The sequence below is a fragment of the Nycticebus coucang genome, chromosome 21, assembly GCF_027406575.1.
Source record: "Nycticebus coucang isolate mNycCou1 chromosome 21, mNycCou1.pri, whole genome shotgun sequence".
Classification (NCBI taxonomy): Eukaryota; Metazoa; Chordata; class Mammalia; order Primates; family Lorisidae; genus Nycticebus; species Nycticebus coucang.
The window spans coordinates 36,535,318-36,552,566 of NC_069800.1; positions in this window are offsets into that span (position 1 = coordinate 36,535,318).

Genomic DNA, 17,249 nt, shown 5'->3' on the forward strand with positions numbered 1-17,249 from the left:
GGCTCACAACAACCTCCAGCTCTTGGGCTTATGCGATTCTCTTGCCTCAGCCTCCCGAGTAGCTGGGACTACAGGCACCCGCCACAACACCCGGCTATTTTTTGGTTGCAGTTTGGCCGGGGCTGGGTTTGAACCCGCCACCCTCAGCATATGGGGCCGGCGCCCTACTCACTGAGCCACAGGCGCTTATTTCATATATGGCTGCCCAGTCATTCCAACACTTTGTTGAAAAGACTTTTTTCCATTGAATTATTTTGCAACTTTGTCAAAAAGCTACTGGCTGTCTTTAAGTCAGTCTCTTCCTGTTCTCTCTATTCTGTTCTGTTGGTCTGTGTGTCTGTTCTTTTGTTAATACCGCATTGTCTTTAACACCGTGGTTTTATAGAAAGTGTTCAAATTGAAAAATGCGAGACCTCCAACATTGTTTTTTTATCACAATTGTTTTGGCTCTTCTAACTCCTTTGCCTATCCATAAAATTTTAGAATCAGCTTGTCTATATATATTGAAAGATTCCTGCTATGATTATGATTAGAACTGCGTTAGTTTGGGAGAATTAATATCTTTACTACATTGAGTCTTTCCATCAACAAACATGGTATGTTTTCTCGGTTTATTTATTTATCAGGTTACATAGTTTTCAGCATGCAGTTTCCATGCATGTTTTTGCTAGTTTCAATCTAAATAATTTACTATTTTGGGATTTATTACAAATGGCACAGTTTTTACATTTTTAGTTTCTAATTGTTCATTGATAGCATTCAGAAATATAATTACTTTTTACACATTGACTTTGTGTCCTGTGATCTGGCCAAACTTATTCCTTCTAGCATTTTCTTTTTTTGCAGATTCCTTGAAATTTCCTATATAGACAATCATATTGTCTGTGAACAGGGACAGTTTTATTTTTTACTTTCTGATCTGTATGCCTTTTATTTCTTTTACCTGACTTTTTGAATAGAAGTGATGAGAGTAAACGTCCTGGCTGCCTCAATCTTGCACCATTAAATATTATGGTTAGCTACGGGTGTTTTTGCAGATGACTTTGATCAAGTTAGGGAAACTTCTTTCTAATCCTAGTTTGCTGAGTGCCTTAAAAAAATTATGAATAGAAAAAGCATGAATCCTATGTACTCAATTTTGATATGAGGACAATTAATGACAATTAAGGTTATGGGGGGGGAAAGCAGAAAGAGGGACGGAGGGAGGGGGGTGGGGCCTTGGTGTGTGTCACACTTTATGGGGGCAAGACATGATTGCAAGAGGGACTTTACCTAACAATTGCAATCAGTGTAACCTGGCTTATTGTACCCTCAATGAATCCCCAACAATAAAAAAAAAAAGGAAAAAAAAAATTATGAATAGATATTGAGAGTGGTTAAGTGCATTTTCTGCATCAATGATTGTTTCTGCATTATAATCATTTGAGGTTGCTGTGAGGTCTGCGGCCACGGCACTCTGCCCAGGGTGACAGAGTGAGACTCTGGTTCAAAAAATAAAAATAAAAATAAAAATAAACTGGCCCATTTCAATAAGTTGCTGAATTTAAGTGCATGGAGTTATTCATAGCATTTTTAATCATCATTTATGTCTGTGAGGTTTGTAGTAACAGTTCAATGTTTCACTCTAGATATCAGTAATTTGTGTTTTCTCTTTATTTTTCTTGTTAATCTGGGCAGAAGTTTATCAATTTTATTGGTTTTCTTCACAGCAACAGCTTTCAGTTTGATTAATTTTCTCTATTATTTTACTGTTTTCAATGTCATTGATTTCTGGCCTTATCTTTATTATTTTCTTCCTTTTGATTGCTTTAAGTTTATTTTGCTCCTTTTTCTTGGCTTCTTAAGGTGGAATCTTAGATTGTTGATTGGACACTGTTCTTCTTTTCAAATATAAGCATTTAATGAGATACATTGTTCTTCTAAATACTGCTTTAGCTGCATCCCATAAATTTTAGATGTACTTTTGCTTTTCTTCAGAAAATTAGATTTTCTAATTTCCCTGGAGAATTAATTATACACTGACCTATGGATTATTTATGAGATTTTAAAAACATTTCTAAGTATTAGGAAGATTTTCCAGATAACTTTCTGGTATTAATTTTTAATTTAAGTCTAGGTCATACCTGTAATCCTAGCACTCTGGGAGGCTGAGGCAGGTGGACAGCTTGAGCTTGAGTTCAAGACCAGCCTGAGCTTCTTGAACTCAGGAGTTTGAGACCAGCCTGAGCAAGAGTAAGACTCCATCTCTACTAAAAACAGAAAAACTAGCTGAGCATGGTGGCATAGGCCTGTAGTCCCAGCTACTCAGGAGGCAGAGACAAGAGGATTCCTCATGCCCAAGAGTTTGAGGTTGCTGTACGATGCCATGGCTCTCTACCCAGGATTACAGAGTGAGACTGTCTCAAAAAGTAAATAAATAACTGACGTTCATTATACCTGGATGATTTAAATTCTTTTACATTTGTTCAGGTTTGTTTTATGACATATAATATGGTTTATTTTGGTGAATGTTCCTTACATGTTTGTAAAGAATGTGTATTCTCTGTTCTTGAATAGAATATTCTGGAAGTGTCCTTTAGAGCCAGCTTATTAAAGGTGGTGTTCAGTGCTATATCCTTGCTGATTCTCTCTGTACTTGCTCTATCAATTACTGAGAGAACAGTGTTCACATCCCAACCATAATTTGTGGATTTTGTTCGTTTCTACTTTCAATTGTAATGTTTTGGCCTCATGCATTTTGAAGGTCTGTTATTAGATAAATACACATTTAATAGAGTTATGGCTCCTTTGTGAACAGACTCTTTTTCATTATTTAATGCCTTCTTGGTCTCTGGTAATTATCTTTTCTTTGAAGTCTACTTTCATATTATTAATAGAACCATTTTAGTTTTCTTTGTACTAATATTTCCATGGTATAGTATTTTTTATCCTTTTACTTTTTTAATTGCCTATCTCATTATACTAAAAATGGGATTCTTACAGGCAGCTTAGTTGACACTTGTTTTATTTTGTCAAAATATGATAGTTTCTGTCTTTCAATTGATGTGTTTAGACTATTTTCCTGTATTGTAATTATTGATAAATTTGGATTTAGGTCTACTTTTAAAATTTCAACTTGTGTGTTTTTTGTTTTATATTTATTTATTTGCTGTGTTTTCCCTTTCCTGACTTCCTTTGGATTATTTGAATGGTTTTTAGATTCCATTTAAAAATTTCTACTTTTACTTTGCTATATCTCTTTGTATATAGTTTTTAGTGGTTGCTCCAAGGATAACAATATATGCACTTGACTTTAGGTTACTAGAATCAGTATTTTACTACTTCCAGCTTTCTTACCACGAAACAGGTACAACATCTGCACAAATTAAAACCCAACCAGTGTTAATACTTTTTGCTTTCGACTGTCATATATTTTAAAGAAAGTTGAGAGGAGAAAGGCATCTATTTACCCAGGTACTTAGCATTTCTGTTGCTCTTGACTCATCTTTCATATCCCAGATTTCCTTCTGGTACCATTTTCTTTTCTTCTGAGTAAATTTTTTTTTTTTTTTTTTTTGAGACAGAGTCTTGCTCTGTCACCCATGCTGGAGTGCAAATGGCATCATTATAGCTCACTGCAACCTCTAATCTTGAACTCAAGCAATTCTCCCAAGTAGCTAGGACTACTGGTACACACCACCATGCCCAGCTGATTTTTTTATTTTCTGTAGAGATGGGGCCTCACTCTTGCTCAGACTGGTCTTAAACGCCTGACCTCAAGTGATGCTACTACCTCAGCCTCCCTGTGTGCTAAGACTATAGGTGTTGACTACCACACCCAGCCTTGAATAACTTTCTTTTTTTATTTTGAGACAGAGTCTCACTATCACCCTCAGTAGAGTGCTGTCGGATCACAGCTCACAGCAACCTCAAACTCTTGGGCCTAACCAATTCTTCTGCTTCAGCCTCCCAAGCAGCTGGAATTACAGGCGCCTGCCCCAATGCCCAGCTATTTTTTTTATGGCAGTTGTTTAGCTGGTCTAGGCTGGGTTCGAACCTGCCACCCTCGATGTATATGGCTGGCGTGGTAACCACTGTGCTATGGGCGCCGAGCCCTGAATAATTTCTTTTAACATTTCTTTTAGAACAGGTATTCTGGTGATTAAAAAAAAAAAAATCTTAGTTTTCTTTCATCCAAGAATATAATTATTTTGTTGTCATTCCTCTGTCAGCTATTTTTGCTGGCTATAGCAGTCTGGGTTGAAAATTCTTTTGTCTCTTTAAAAATGTTCTATTTCCCCTGGCCTCTGTGATTCCTAATGAGAAGTCTGCAGTCATTTGAATTTTGTTTCTTTATGTGTCATGGATTATTTTTCTATAGCTGTTTTCAAGATTTCTTATTTTTTTAATATATTTAGTAATTTGGACTATAGGATCCTTGAGCAAGGACTTCTTTATTTTATTTAGGATTTGTTTATTCTTGAATCTGTATATTGGGGCTTTACACACAATATGGAAATTTTATAGCCATTATTTCTTTAAATACTTCTTTTTTCTGCACCATATGCTTCCCTCTCTCTTTCTGGGACTCTAATAACTTATGAATAGGCCATTTTGGGTTACCCCATAGGTGTCTGAGACTCTATTGCTTTTTTAATTTTTTCAGATTGGATAATTTCTATTGATCTATTTTCAAGTTCATTTATTCTTTCCTCTATTGGCTCCATTGTGCTAGTGAGTCTACGAAGTGTTTTTTTTTTTTTAATTTGGTTATAATATTCTTCAAGTCTGATTACAAAGCCAAGGCTTTATTCATCACATAATATGTCAGCCTCTAAGGCTAAGTGGAAGAAGGAGAAAGGAAGGAGAAGAGGGAGGGAGGAAAGGAGAGAGAGAGAGTGAGAAAGAGAAAATTCCATTGCTCAGGATTTGGGTGCATGCTTGACTATTGTTGGTGTTTCCCCTAACTACTTCCCAGACACTGCCAGTCACTGTGGGATTGCAACTGGGCTTGTCTAGGGAATAGGGTTAAAAATAAAATTCAAACAAGCAAAAAAGAAATCAGAGAATTTCACCCATTCTCTCTGTCCCATTACTCTGACCAGAAACAGAGTGCTTCTCCTGGAGCTCTTTCTGTTTGTGCTGTGTACACAGATCTACAACTCATACTGCATTTTAATTCAATACAGAAGGACAAGGGATCAGAAAATTGCCTGCCAAACTTAGATCATTTGTGCTTAGAGTTTGATTTCCTTCCCCAGTCATCCTGCTACCATTTAGTTTCTACTTAAAAGATAGCTGCTTCATGCATCCTACCTAAGTTTTAGTTACATTCAGTGGGAGGGACAGGGTTGAGGCTGCTTATTCCTCCTTACCTGGAACTTGAAATTAATCATGTTTTAATGTATTGAAGAAGATCAGACTGGAGATGATGAAACTGGTTAATAGGCTGTTCTGGAACCAAGAGCCAAGGTGGGAAGTCAGGGTGGCCTCTTCTAGGAAAGTAATAGGTTTATAGAGAAAACTGTGTGACTTAGTCAGTTACAGATGATATGGAATGAAGAAAATATGGTGATTGATTCAATGTGAAGGTAGAGAAAGGGGTATGACACTGAAGTATCTGGATCAGGTAATTGAGTATAAGTGATGTAATTTACTACTAGGGTGGATCTAGAGGGAAGGGAAGATTTAGGGGAAATGAGTTTGGTTTGGAAGATGTAGAGCTTGAGATACTTGAGGAACATTTAAGTGGAAATATTCAGAAGGCAATTTACCACATGAATCTGAAGTAAAGGAAGGGTCCTGGGCTTGCGGCTATATTTGGTAGTCTACCCTTCCAGTTCCAGTTGCAATTGGCATCAACACAACCAATCTCTAATTTTAGCCACATGAGAGGGACTAACCCACTCTCAACTCTAGAAGCTGGACTGGGTGGACTAAACTAATTACCACATCCCACTCCCCTTGGTTATAGGGAATAGTTAATGCTTAAACTTGTAACTGAATTTGGTCAATGAGAACGAGGTTCAATACTTCTGTCCCATCATCTTGGGAAGACACATTTTGTTTCTAATTGGAGTTGATCTGATAGGATGTCAGGTCTGAAGATGTGAAGATGCTGCTGCCATCTTGCTTTCTCGAAGCAAGAGCCTTCTGAGAACCTGTCAGCAGGAGAGGAAGCCTATCTGAGGGATGCTGGGAATGAGCAAGTCTAGAGGATATTGTTCAAGCCCTTGTTCAATTTGTGCTTAGTCTCGGGGATTTTCAATCATTTGAACCAATGATTTCCTTGTCTACTAAACTAGGTTAGGTTGGGTAAAGTGAAGAAGTTCTCAATGATACGGAAGCTTCCGGTAGGTATGGAAGCCATGGTGATGAATGAGATTGTGGAATAAGAATATGTCAAGAGGAAGAAGAAAAGAGGAGCCCATTTTAAGGGACAGGTAGAGGAAGAGGAGCTTGTGAAACAGCAGAGAAGAGTACTTAGAGAGACATAAGGATAGCTCTTTTCTTGCAAGCCCTAGAGAGAGAGTGATGCAAAACAATTGAGTAATTAAGAGCATAAAGTACTTATGAGGGATCTGTCAAGATAAGAACTGAGAAGGGCCCTTTGGATCTATCAACAAGCAGGCTGTTGACAAAATAGTTGTAGTTACCAGGCTAGAAGAGCCTTCTATCCTAATCATAACTCCACACCCTCTCTGGCAGATAAGGAAATGGAGGCAATGAGATACTTAGTCTTTTAGTTTTTAGGGTTTTTTTAAAAGTGGCAAATACACTTTTTAAAGTTAAAGATACACAATTTTAAAAAGTAAAGGTCAGAGCTCTAAGAGTCCTTAAAGGCCATTTGATCTGATTCCTCATCCAGTATTGGAGTCTCCTCTGCAATATCCTTCTGAAGCCTGTGTTTAAATTCATCTACTGAGAGAGAATTTGTTAGTTCCTAGGTCTGATGAGAACCCCGGTTTCTGACTCTTTATGCCTTGTTCTCTTTACATCACAGAGCAGACACATACCAGGAGATTGTTTGCATACTGAGCTGATCCCTGGGAAAGCTGGTTTGATTTGGAGAACTCAGGTTAATCAGATTTTGAGTTTTAAGAAGGCTCTTAGACAAAATGGGACCCTCTCCTCATAACTTCATTTATTACCCAAATTAAGAGAAAAGCCAAATCCTTAGGGAATTCTGGGACCAGGATTTTCCAGGACCAGGATAAGATCTCCACATGGATGTTCACAGGAACCTCAAACCCAGTTTGAGGTGGGGGGTCACAAGCTGAATTCACCACCTTCCCCTGCCCAAACCTGCTTTTATTCTTGAGACTCTGACTTCACTTCCAACCAAGTGCTCAAAGTAGAACTCTGTAAGTCTCCTTGACTCTTTTTTTCTCCACTATTCCCTATTTTTTGATGACTCATCATTCTTCTTCCTGGGTATCCTCAAAACTTGCCAGTTTCTCCTCATTCTACATCCCTCTCAAGTACAGGCCACCATTAGCTCCGACCTGGACAGTGATCGGCCTTCCATCTGGTTTCGTGCTTCCAGTGTCTTCCGATATAGCCCATCCCCTCACACTGAAGCTTTATCATCCCCAGGCTCAAAACCCTTCAGTGACGTCCCATTGCCCTCAGGTTAGAATGCAAACTCCCTAACATGGCCTCGAGTCTGTACTTACATTCTGGGATTTCTACCTGCTTGGCCTCATCGTGCCTCTCTTTCTCACACTCATGTCTTCCACTTCCTTGACAAGCCTTGTTATTTTTTTCCTTTAGTTGTTTTCACTACATGCCACTCCCATTCTTAGAACGCTTTTCATCACCCCTTTCTTCCTTTCTGTCGCCCTAGGTAGAGTGCTGTGGCATCATAGTTCACAGAAACCTCAAACTCTCGGGATCAAGTGATCCTCTTGTCTCAGTCTCCCCAGCAGTTGGAACTACAGGTGCCCACCACAGTGCCCAAGTACTTTTGGAGATGAGTGTCGCTCTTGCTCAGGGTGGTCTCAAGCCCGTTAGCTCAGGCAATTCACCTGCCTCTGCCTCCCAGAGTGCTAGAATTACAGGCTTGAGCCACCATGCCTGGCCTGCCTATGAATTCTTAAGATCTTTGTTTGGATATCACCTCCTCAATAAAGCCTCCCTAACCACCCATCACAGGTAGGGCTGGTGCCACCCTTGCCCTTTCACAGGTCTTCAAGACTCCACTGTTATGGAACTTTCATTATTCTCTAATTATGTGACTTTCTCTCTATGTGACTCTAAGGTCTGTGAGAACAGGGAATATATCTGCCCTTTTACTAACTGGCACAGTGCATAGAACACAGAAAGTGTATACAGGCTCTGGTTTAATTATGTACTTAATGCTTATGGTGTTCTTGGCAACACTTGGCTGAAAAAAAGCTGGTTCAGATAAGTCAATACTCAAACGTTTTTATTGCACAAATTGTAATAACTATCTTCTAAATCCTTCACTGTCCCAGGAATGAGGGTATAACAGCTGAGATGAAGAGCATTAGGCCTTTTCAAGAGACCAACTCTGAAAAGTGTACTCCAGGAAGTCTCTTTCCAATACTAGAAACTTCTTCCCTCAGTACTGGTAATGACAACGTCAAAGCCAATCAGATCTCTGATGATCATGAGCTAATTACTATTAGTAAATGTGACTTAAGCCTACAGCTAAAGCCTCAGGCTCGAATCCCAGTTTCTCACCCATTTAGCAAATATTTATTTATTGTGAAACAAGGTCATGCTGTGTTTCCTGGGCTAGAATGATCAATCTCCTGGGCTCAAGTGATCCTCCTGCCTCAGTGTCCCCAAGTGCTGGGATGACAGGAATAAGCCACCATGGCCAGCTAACTCAGCAAACATAAACTAGCACCTATTTTGTGCGGATGCTGAGGGCCCAGACAGATGGGAGTCCCTGTCCATTAGTTAACATGATCATGATAAAGTTGAGTGTGGGGCAAGCAATGGCTGTTAACTAACCACAGTGATTGTGGTTAGTGCTATGATGAAATAGTTTTGGGTGCTCTAACAGAAGATAAAGGAGGACCTGATATAGGTCTGAAAATCAGAGAAAGTTTCCCTAAGGTGTGGCCTAAGGTATACATGATTTTTTACCAGACAATGAAGTGAGCAAGGAGTGTGCCAGCCAGAGGGAGCAGCAGAGCACAGGGGCTTGGTTGGTGGAAAAGGGCATGATGATGCCTTTTAGTTGCTGAAGGAAGACAAATGGCAAGGCGCCTGAGAAGTGACAGGGGTAGAAAGAGGTAAGAGAAGAAGTCATGTCCAGACCTTACAAAGCCTGGTAGGCCATGATGAGGATTTATGGATTTTATCTAAAAATAACAGAAAGTTCTCAGAAGAACTGTTTTATTCTCTAAAGAAACAGGGGTGGCTAGTGTCAAGTACTTGGCCTGTTGTAATATTCATTCATGGTCAGTGTAGTAGTTTTAAAACTTGGCTGCAAATTGACACTCCTCTCACTTAAAGGTAGGGTCTATGTCCCCTCCCCTTAATCTAGATAGGCTCGTGATGGCTTTGACTAATAGAGTTCAAAAGAAGTGACACTGTGTGACTTGCAAGGCTAGGTTGTAAAAGGTCATGCAACTTCAGCCTTTTCACTGAAATGCTAGCTCTTAGAGCTTTGAGCCACCAGGCTAGAGAGGCCAACAGGTAAGTGCTCCAGTCATTGTTTTAATTGACTTTGCATCATCCTCTTCCCCCACCCTTGGGACTATGTGAGTTAAAAAGCCCCCAGGTTATTCCAAACCCCAGACATTTGGGTTTTCCCATCTGGGACCCCAGACATCATACAGCCAAAACAGGCCATATATGCTATGTTCTGTCTGAATTTCCAACCCAAGAATCTGTGGGCATAATAACACGATGGCTTCGTTATGCCGCAAGGTGTTAATGTGGTTTGTTATGCAGGAATAGAAAACTGGAAGCACAGCTATTATTAGTTTTCTTCCCATTTTACAGATGAGGAAACTGAGTTTCAGGAGGATGAAAGGACTTGATCTAGGTCCCACAGGTAGTCAATGGCAGAGCCATGATCTGAATGGAGGTCTGGCTAAACTGCAGAGCTTGCTTTCTCCTGCTGATCCCAGACCCCTCCCACACTGAGCAAGGCTCCTTGGCAAAGTCTCCCAAGGTCCCTATTACTGTTCTTTAGCCTGGGAACCCACTGGTGTCAATCTAGAGTTCAATGACTAGGATTTGGTTACAGAAACAGCCTTCATGACAAATTTGATTTATATTCCTTTTAAATATTAATAACTTAAAGAATTCACTCTGCAATCAGTTCTTTCCTGACTTTATTTTCCCCTCCATTCCCACAGGCAGGAGCCAGACACTTCTGCCAAGCCTGCCAGATCCACTTCTCTCCCCACAATGTCCCTGTTGTGCCAGTGCCCACTGGTCCCCATTAAATCCCAATCAGGCTGTGAGACAGCTGATTCAGCCCCCTACCCCAAGAGTTAGGGATGAGCAAATCGCTTATTGGAGTAATTCTGGGAGCCAAGGCAGAGCCATGGCTGGAAGCCACCCACTAACTAGAAACCCAGAACATCCATCAGCCCAACTGATTTTTCCACTGCCGCAGCCATTTAAACAGTTATCTTTGCTCGGGGCTTTTTCCAAAGTTACTCAAATAGTGGGTTCCTGGGCAATAAGTCACCACAGTCTTATTCCACTGACTGTGTCCTGGGGCTGCCTCTTTACTCACTTCTTGAGAGGGGTTGAAGTTCATTTGTTGCACTCTAAGAAGAAGGGAGCCTACCCTGCTTGTGCACACATTCTGATTATAGCAGGAAGATGAAAAAGGAGCTCGAGGTCTGTTGGGACATCAATACACTTCTCATTTGATGCCCTGCAGAGGAGAGGATAATCATTTCATAGTGCCCCTGCTGGTACCCTTGCCCAGCTGCAACAGATGTAAGACCCAGTCTTTAGGGGCGGGAGGAGGGCGAGGGGAGCCTTAGCCATGCAACCGTCTTTCCTCATTTTACATTATGAAGAAAACTGAGGCCAGAAAGAAAAGTATGATTTACCCAAGGTTGAATAGTGTGTCTGTGTTAAGATTAGAACCAGCTTTTCCTAGACAAGCACTTTTTCTAGGTTCTAAGAGAACCTAGCAGAGTATAAGTGGCTGTGATTGGCAGCACAGTATGAAACTGGGAGGCCCCTGGATGCGAATCCAAACTCTGCCACTTACTAGTTGCCGGGAGAAGGCAGTTCTCCAAGCCTCAGCTTTCTCATTTGTAAAATAAGAGTGAAAAGAAAAGGGATAAAATAAGGTTATGTGAGGATTCATTTATCCACATGTCCAGTCAGAAACTATTGAGCTCTAATATGTGTCAAGCATGATGCTCAGTACTTGGGATATAACGATGGATGAAAGTCCAGTGAGAAAATTATATGGCATGTGCAAACACACAGAAGAAATTCAACAACTGTTGAAAAGGGAAACGTTTTCCCTTCAGTTCTCCCCACCTTTTAAATATCAGGTGGCTTAGGACCTTGACTAAGGCCTAGGACTGTGGCTGACTTGAAGAGATTAAGTTATTTAAAGGTCAAGGCCACATAAATCTTTGTGTTCTCCAGTATGTCTGGCCCCAGGATGTGCTCAGTAAATATTTGTTTGGCTGCATGAATGCCCCACGTTCTGGCTGCCTCTGCCTCCCCGGCTGCCAGCCGAAAGCTGTCCGTGGTGCTGAAAAGCAAATTCCTGCTGCTCGGCATGAGGCAGCGCAGGTGCTGAGGCAGAAAATGGAGCCCAGGGGAAGCGAGCAGAGAGAGGAAGAATGAGCCAGCTTTTCACTGGCTATTAGTGACATCTTCATTTCACCATCTCTTGGAATCCAAAACTGATATTTCCTTTCTCAGCTGTCCCCACTTGGCATTTCTTACCAGCTGGAAACACTGTGCAGATAGGGGTTCTCAATAACTATACAGGATGATAATCTCCACAATAGAAGAGGTACTGGGAGCCCATATCCCTATGAAGCCCTACATAAGAGTGTTCTGGGAACACGGTGGACCCGTTCTCCAGATTATTCCCAGGAAAGGAAAAAGCATCAGTCAGAGATGCCTTCTCCAGCTGATTTCATCCATGTCTGTCATTCAAGAACGTAGGCAGCTCTGAGTCAGAACTGGCCATGGTGGTTCCGACTCAGACCTATGTGGGGAGTCACATGCTAGTTTGACTCTAACCAGGAAGAGGTAGGATTAATAGGCTGAATTGGGTGAGTGTTCCAATTGGCTAGGATTTGTTTTGACCAGTATCTAATGTGATAATTTTTGTATTCATTCATTCTATAAATATTTATTGAGCACTTGCCACGGCCTGGCACTGCTATAAGAGCTCCAGATACAGTCAAATACAGGAAAGATAAGATTTATGGCTTCCTGAAACTTAGGTTCCAATGGAGGAGACAAACAATAAATATGTACACAAATGAATGCTCAGAATAATTCCAGGCCAAGAGGCTAGATAATGATAAGGAATGCTCTCATAAAGAAAGTAATCACAGGAGGCTTCTTTGAGGAGATGACATTTGAGCATAGATATGAATGAATAAAGATAAAAAAGACATGTAAATATTTTGGGGGAGGGCAGCATTCCTGGAAGAGGTGACAAGAGCCAAAGTCAGCTTGGCGCCTGTAGCTCAAGAGGCTAAGGCACCAGCCACATACACCAGAGCTGGCAGGTTCGAATCCAGCCCAGGCCTGCTAACAAGAGTGACAACTACAGCCAAAAAATATCCGGGCACTGTGGCGGGCGCCTGTAGTCCCAGCTACTTGGGAGGCTGTGGCAAGAGAATCGCGTAAGCCCAAGAGTTGGAGGTTGCTGTGAGCTGTGATGCCACTACCCAGAGTGTGACAGCACTCTACCCAGGGCAACAGCTTGAGGCTCTGTCACAAAAACAAAAACAAACAAACAAACAAAAAAAAAACAAGAGCAAAAGTCTTGGGGTGGGGATGGAAACGAGAGGGCATATCCAAGGAACAGCAAGTAGGCAGTGTGAATGAAGCAGATTTTCCAATGAGGGCATCTCAAGGGCTGGATGAATACACAGAAGCCTTATCCTGTAGGTCTTCAGGAGGCCAAAGCAAGGTGCTCAGAATATGAGAAATACGTACACTATGCCAGTTAGTGCTGCAGCTGCCATGGGTGAGCCATAGCATTGGATGCCACTAGGATATAGGGATCACTGAAGAAGAGCTTCTGCCTTTACAGAGCTTAGTATTTCTGATGATCTAACAAATGAAGGCCAACAGAAGCTAGCAAGGTAATATTGATTCAGTCAACAGTTTTTAGTATGTACTATGTACCCAAAGACCATTGCCTAATGGAACTATCAGGTCTAGGAGATTTCTAGATTGTTAAGGATGGAACAAGAATGTCTAAAGATGAATAAGAAGCTCCAGGCAGCAGAATACGAGACCAAGTCACTTTCCTGTGATTCTCGTTCTTCAGCTGAGAGATAGGGAACAACCGTGGTCTAGAGTAGGCTACACATTTAGAAACGGAAGTCCCAGAAGCCCCCATCACTGAGGCTCAGTTCCCTTTTACTCAGCAAAAAGCAGCATGAGCTAATTCCTGCCAGACAGCATAAGGAAAGGAAATCTTATTCCAAGCATCTTTGCTAAAAATTTCATTTAGTCATCACGTCAACTCCATGATGTGGTGGGACATCATCATCCCTGTGAGAAGGCCCCCAAGTCCCTGAGAAAAATCCTGCCAAGCAAGCAGAAGAGTCTCCCCCCCCCCGAGTCTTAGGTCACACAGGAATTTTCTATACCCTGTCTGATGTGCCATAGGGTTCTCAACATCTTTGAGACATTGGCAGAGTAACATTTATTCATTTGATGAGAGAGAAACTGAAGTTTGGAAAGGTTAAGTGACTTGCCCAGGGTCTCAGAGTACTTAAGAGATAAAATAGGATTCAATTCCAAATCTGTCTGACCCCCAAACCATTTGAAGTCCTAATTTTTTCCTGGATCTTAAGTATTCAGTTAGCTTAGCTTTAAAAAAATAATCGATTCCCTATATATGCAGAGCCAATTTTTCAATAATGATAGCCCCTGACATCTCTGCCCCTTCCATGGCACGATCTCATGCTTAATTGTTTTTAATCTTCCCAATAATGTTGGAAGGAAGCAGTAATGAGAATAATAATAATAGCAGCATTATCATAATTGAGTAGTAGGCATTGTTCTAAGTATCTTACATAGATACTTATGTATATTAATTTTATATCTGCAACCATATGAGGAAAGTTCCATTTTTATTTTCATTTCACAGAGAAGAAAACTGAAGCCCAGAAAGGTTAAGTAACTTGCCAAATATTACACAGCTAGTCAGAGGTAGAGCCAGACCACCTATCTCTGGAGCCCTTCCTTGCTCTTACTTACCATATTCTGTTGATAAAGACACCATTACTCAGGGAAGTAAGCAACTTGTCCAGTTATACACAGTCCAGAAATGATGCATCAGATTTGAACCTAGAAGGATATTTACCCTGAACCACATTGCTCCTTTCAATGGTAAACAGAATAAGGGAGAGCACATGTTCTGTAACACTGTCACAGAGGCACAGGGAAATTTTAATGCTGCCTCCAAGCCCCATGAGGATTTTATTTAAATGACGTTCTGCACCGTGCAGTTGTCTGATACTCCCTCCCACTTACTTTTCGCAAATGTGGAAACCATGTCACTCTGCGCACCCTCCCCCAGCACGTAAATGCCTAACCAAAGAAGCTGAACCTTTCTTTAGGGCTGAGGTGTTCAGAAAGCTCCCTCCTTAAATGCCATTATTCCAGGAACTTGTAAGGATGACTCAGAGAGGGAGAAGCCACAATGGAAAATTAATGATCTTATCAGAGATGGGGGAACTCAGGCTGAAGACTCAGCTTTAGACTGATACTGACCATTCAATGAAGCCTGGGAATCCTCAGTTGTCACTGACCAGTTATTAAAGTGAGGTCAGGAACAGGCTTCTACCTGCTTCCATCCCCTGCAACTTCTATTAAAAATATTCCTGAATGTCTCACAGAACCAGGAGGACATGAGCTGTGCCTGTCAGAGGGTGTGTTTGCAAGGGCGCTGCTGTGGTTGCTCTGTGTGTGTGTATTTGGGTGTGATTGAGTTCTGTGGGTCTGAGAGTGCTGGTGAGGCTCTGTGTATTTGACCATGCTTACCTGTATCTGTTCGTAACTGTGTGTATGAGTAGTTGGTGCAAATCTGTGCTCATGAGTTTGTGGGTACTTGTGGGTCTCTGAATGTATATTTTGGAGAACGTCTATCAGGAGAAATCCTAAATGTTTAGAAACTGACAAGTAGGCTAGGAGGGTGAAAGCAGTTACAGGGCAGGTTGACATGGCCCTGTCATAGTTACAGGGCAATGCTGCTACTAATGTAGGAGAGGGAAAGAAGTGGAGGTTAAATCCCACATAAAACCTTTAAAAAGCTTCCATCGTCAGTGAGGGGAAGATTGGCTACTATTAGCAATAGTAACTTATAGTTAACAATATATTGTAGAACTAGTCATTTAGCTCCTATTTAGAGAATATTTGTTACGTGCTTTTTATATGCATTATCTGCCCTTCTTATCATAAGTCTGTGCTATTATTATGCCCATGTCACAGAAAAGGCGACTGGGATTCAGAGAGGTAAAGTAACTTGTCCAAGGTCACATAATTAGGAGTGGAGCCAGGAGGAAAACTCAGTTCTTTCTGACTCCAGAGACGGAGCTTTGCCCACCACTCCAGGCTACAGTATTTCACCTGACCAGCCTGACCAGCACCAGAATGTGAAGAAGAGGGGCTCAGGACGGCAGAACAGGTGGGAAGAACAAGGTCCGAGGCCCTGCTTAGCCATGTCGTTTTGTGGCCTCAGACCCGAGTTCAATTCCCTCATCACTAAAGCGAGGATATGGATCGATTCGTCTAATCAGTGCTTCCCTCTCTGACTGTGTGGGTTCCATGTCAAGGGTCTTTGTGGGTGGCCCCCAAATGACCTGGAAAGTGTTGAACTGTAAAAGGGCCTCAGTGTGGGTGCAGAAGAGGAAAGGCAAGGCATGTGTCCACCTGGCCTTGGACATGCCCTCCTTTCCTCCCCACGTGTAGTGGATTTTCCTGCTCGGGCCTCAGCACCCTTCCCCCCCACCGCCCTCTTGTCTTCAGTGTGTCTTCTGGCATTGCTGAGATGGGAGTTGAAAACTCTTTCCCCAGACTCTCTTGCAGCTAGAGTTCTGGATGTCAATTAGGTTCTGACAATAAGCTATACTATGTGAGGTTTAGATGATGAAAATGAAAGACAGGCCATCTCTCTGTTGCTCTGGGTCTTTTCTCCAGCAAGAGCAGTCATAGTGGGAGTTTCTGCAGCAGCAGCTGAGGGTTCAGTGGCCACCCCCATGGGTGCTGAGAGCCAGCTATGAGGGTGTCATGGTAACTCTCTAGTCCCAGCTTCAGATCCTGGGCAGGAGTGTAGGGGTAAGTTTCTGAACTCACTATTTGCAGGGGTGGCTTCCTTGTTGCTCTGTTTTCTGATTGCATGGCTGGTCAGTCTTGCAGTGTTCTAGGGAGTCATTCTTGGAGGCCACATTACTCCTCCAGCACCCTCCTTCCCCAGAACCTCTTAAAGTTTGTAATCTCCTATGTTAAATCCATTATTGTTTTAAATAGCCTGGATTGTTTCTTTCTTCTGCACTAATCCATAAGGGATCACCATGGAGCACTCCTACTCAACCTACAAAACCCAGCCTTGGTCTCCAACTTCAAGATCACTTCCCATATCAACCAGACTGGCTTGGATACCTCTCCTGTAATTCCACAGTCACCCCTATCTCAGTCGTTTCCACATGGCACAGAAATTGTTTACCTCCTAACATCTCCACCAGACTGTGATCCCCAGAGGGCAGGAACTGGGTCTTCTCAGCCTTGCATCTGAGTGTTTAGCAGAGACCCTGGCCTATAGCAGATATTTCAGGAGTGTTTTGTGGAATGAATACGGGAAAAGCCACAACTTGTCAGTTTGATAGGATTTAGGACAAACTGTAAGATTCATAGACAGTGAAGAAAAGCAATTTAATTTGCCCCTTTGGTGAAAAGAAACTCACCTTGTGTGAAGAGCTATTATTAGGAGTGATGTGCCTTGTGGAGCTCACAAGATGATGAGGAGCAGCTCTCAGATCAAGGGTCTCACTGAAGGTCAAATAGCCAGATCTCTTGGGGGGATCTGTCCTCTTGCTCATGCCCAGGATGCT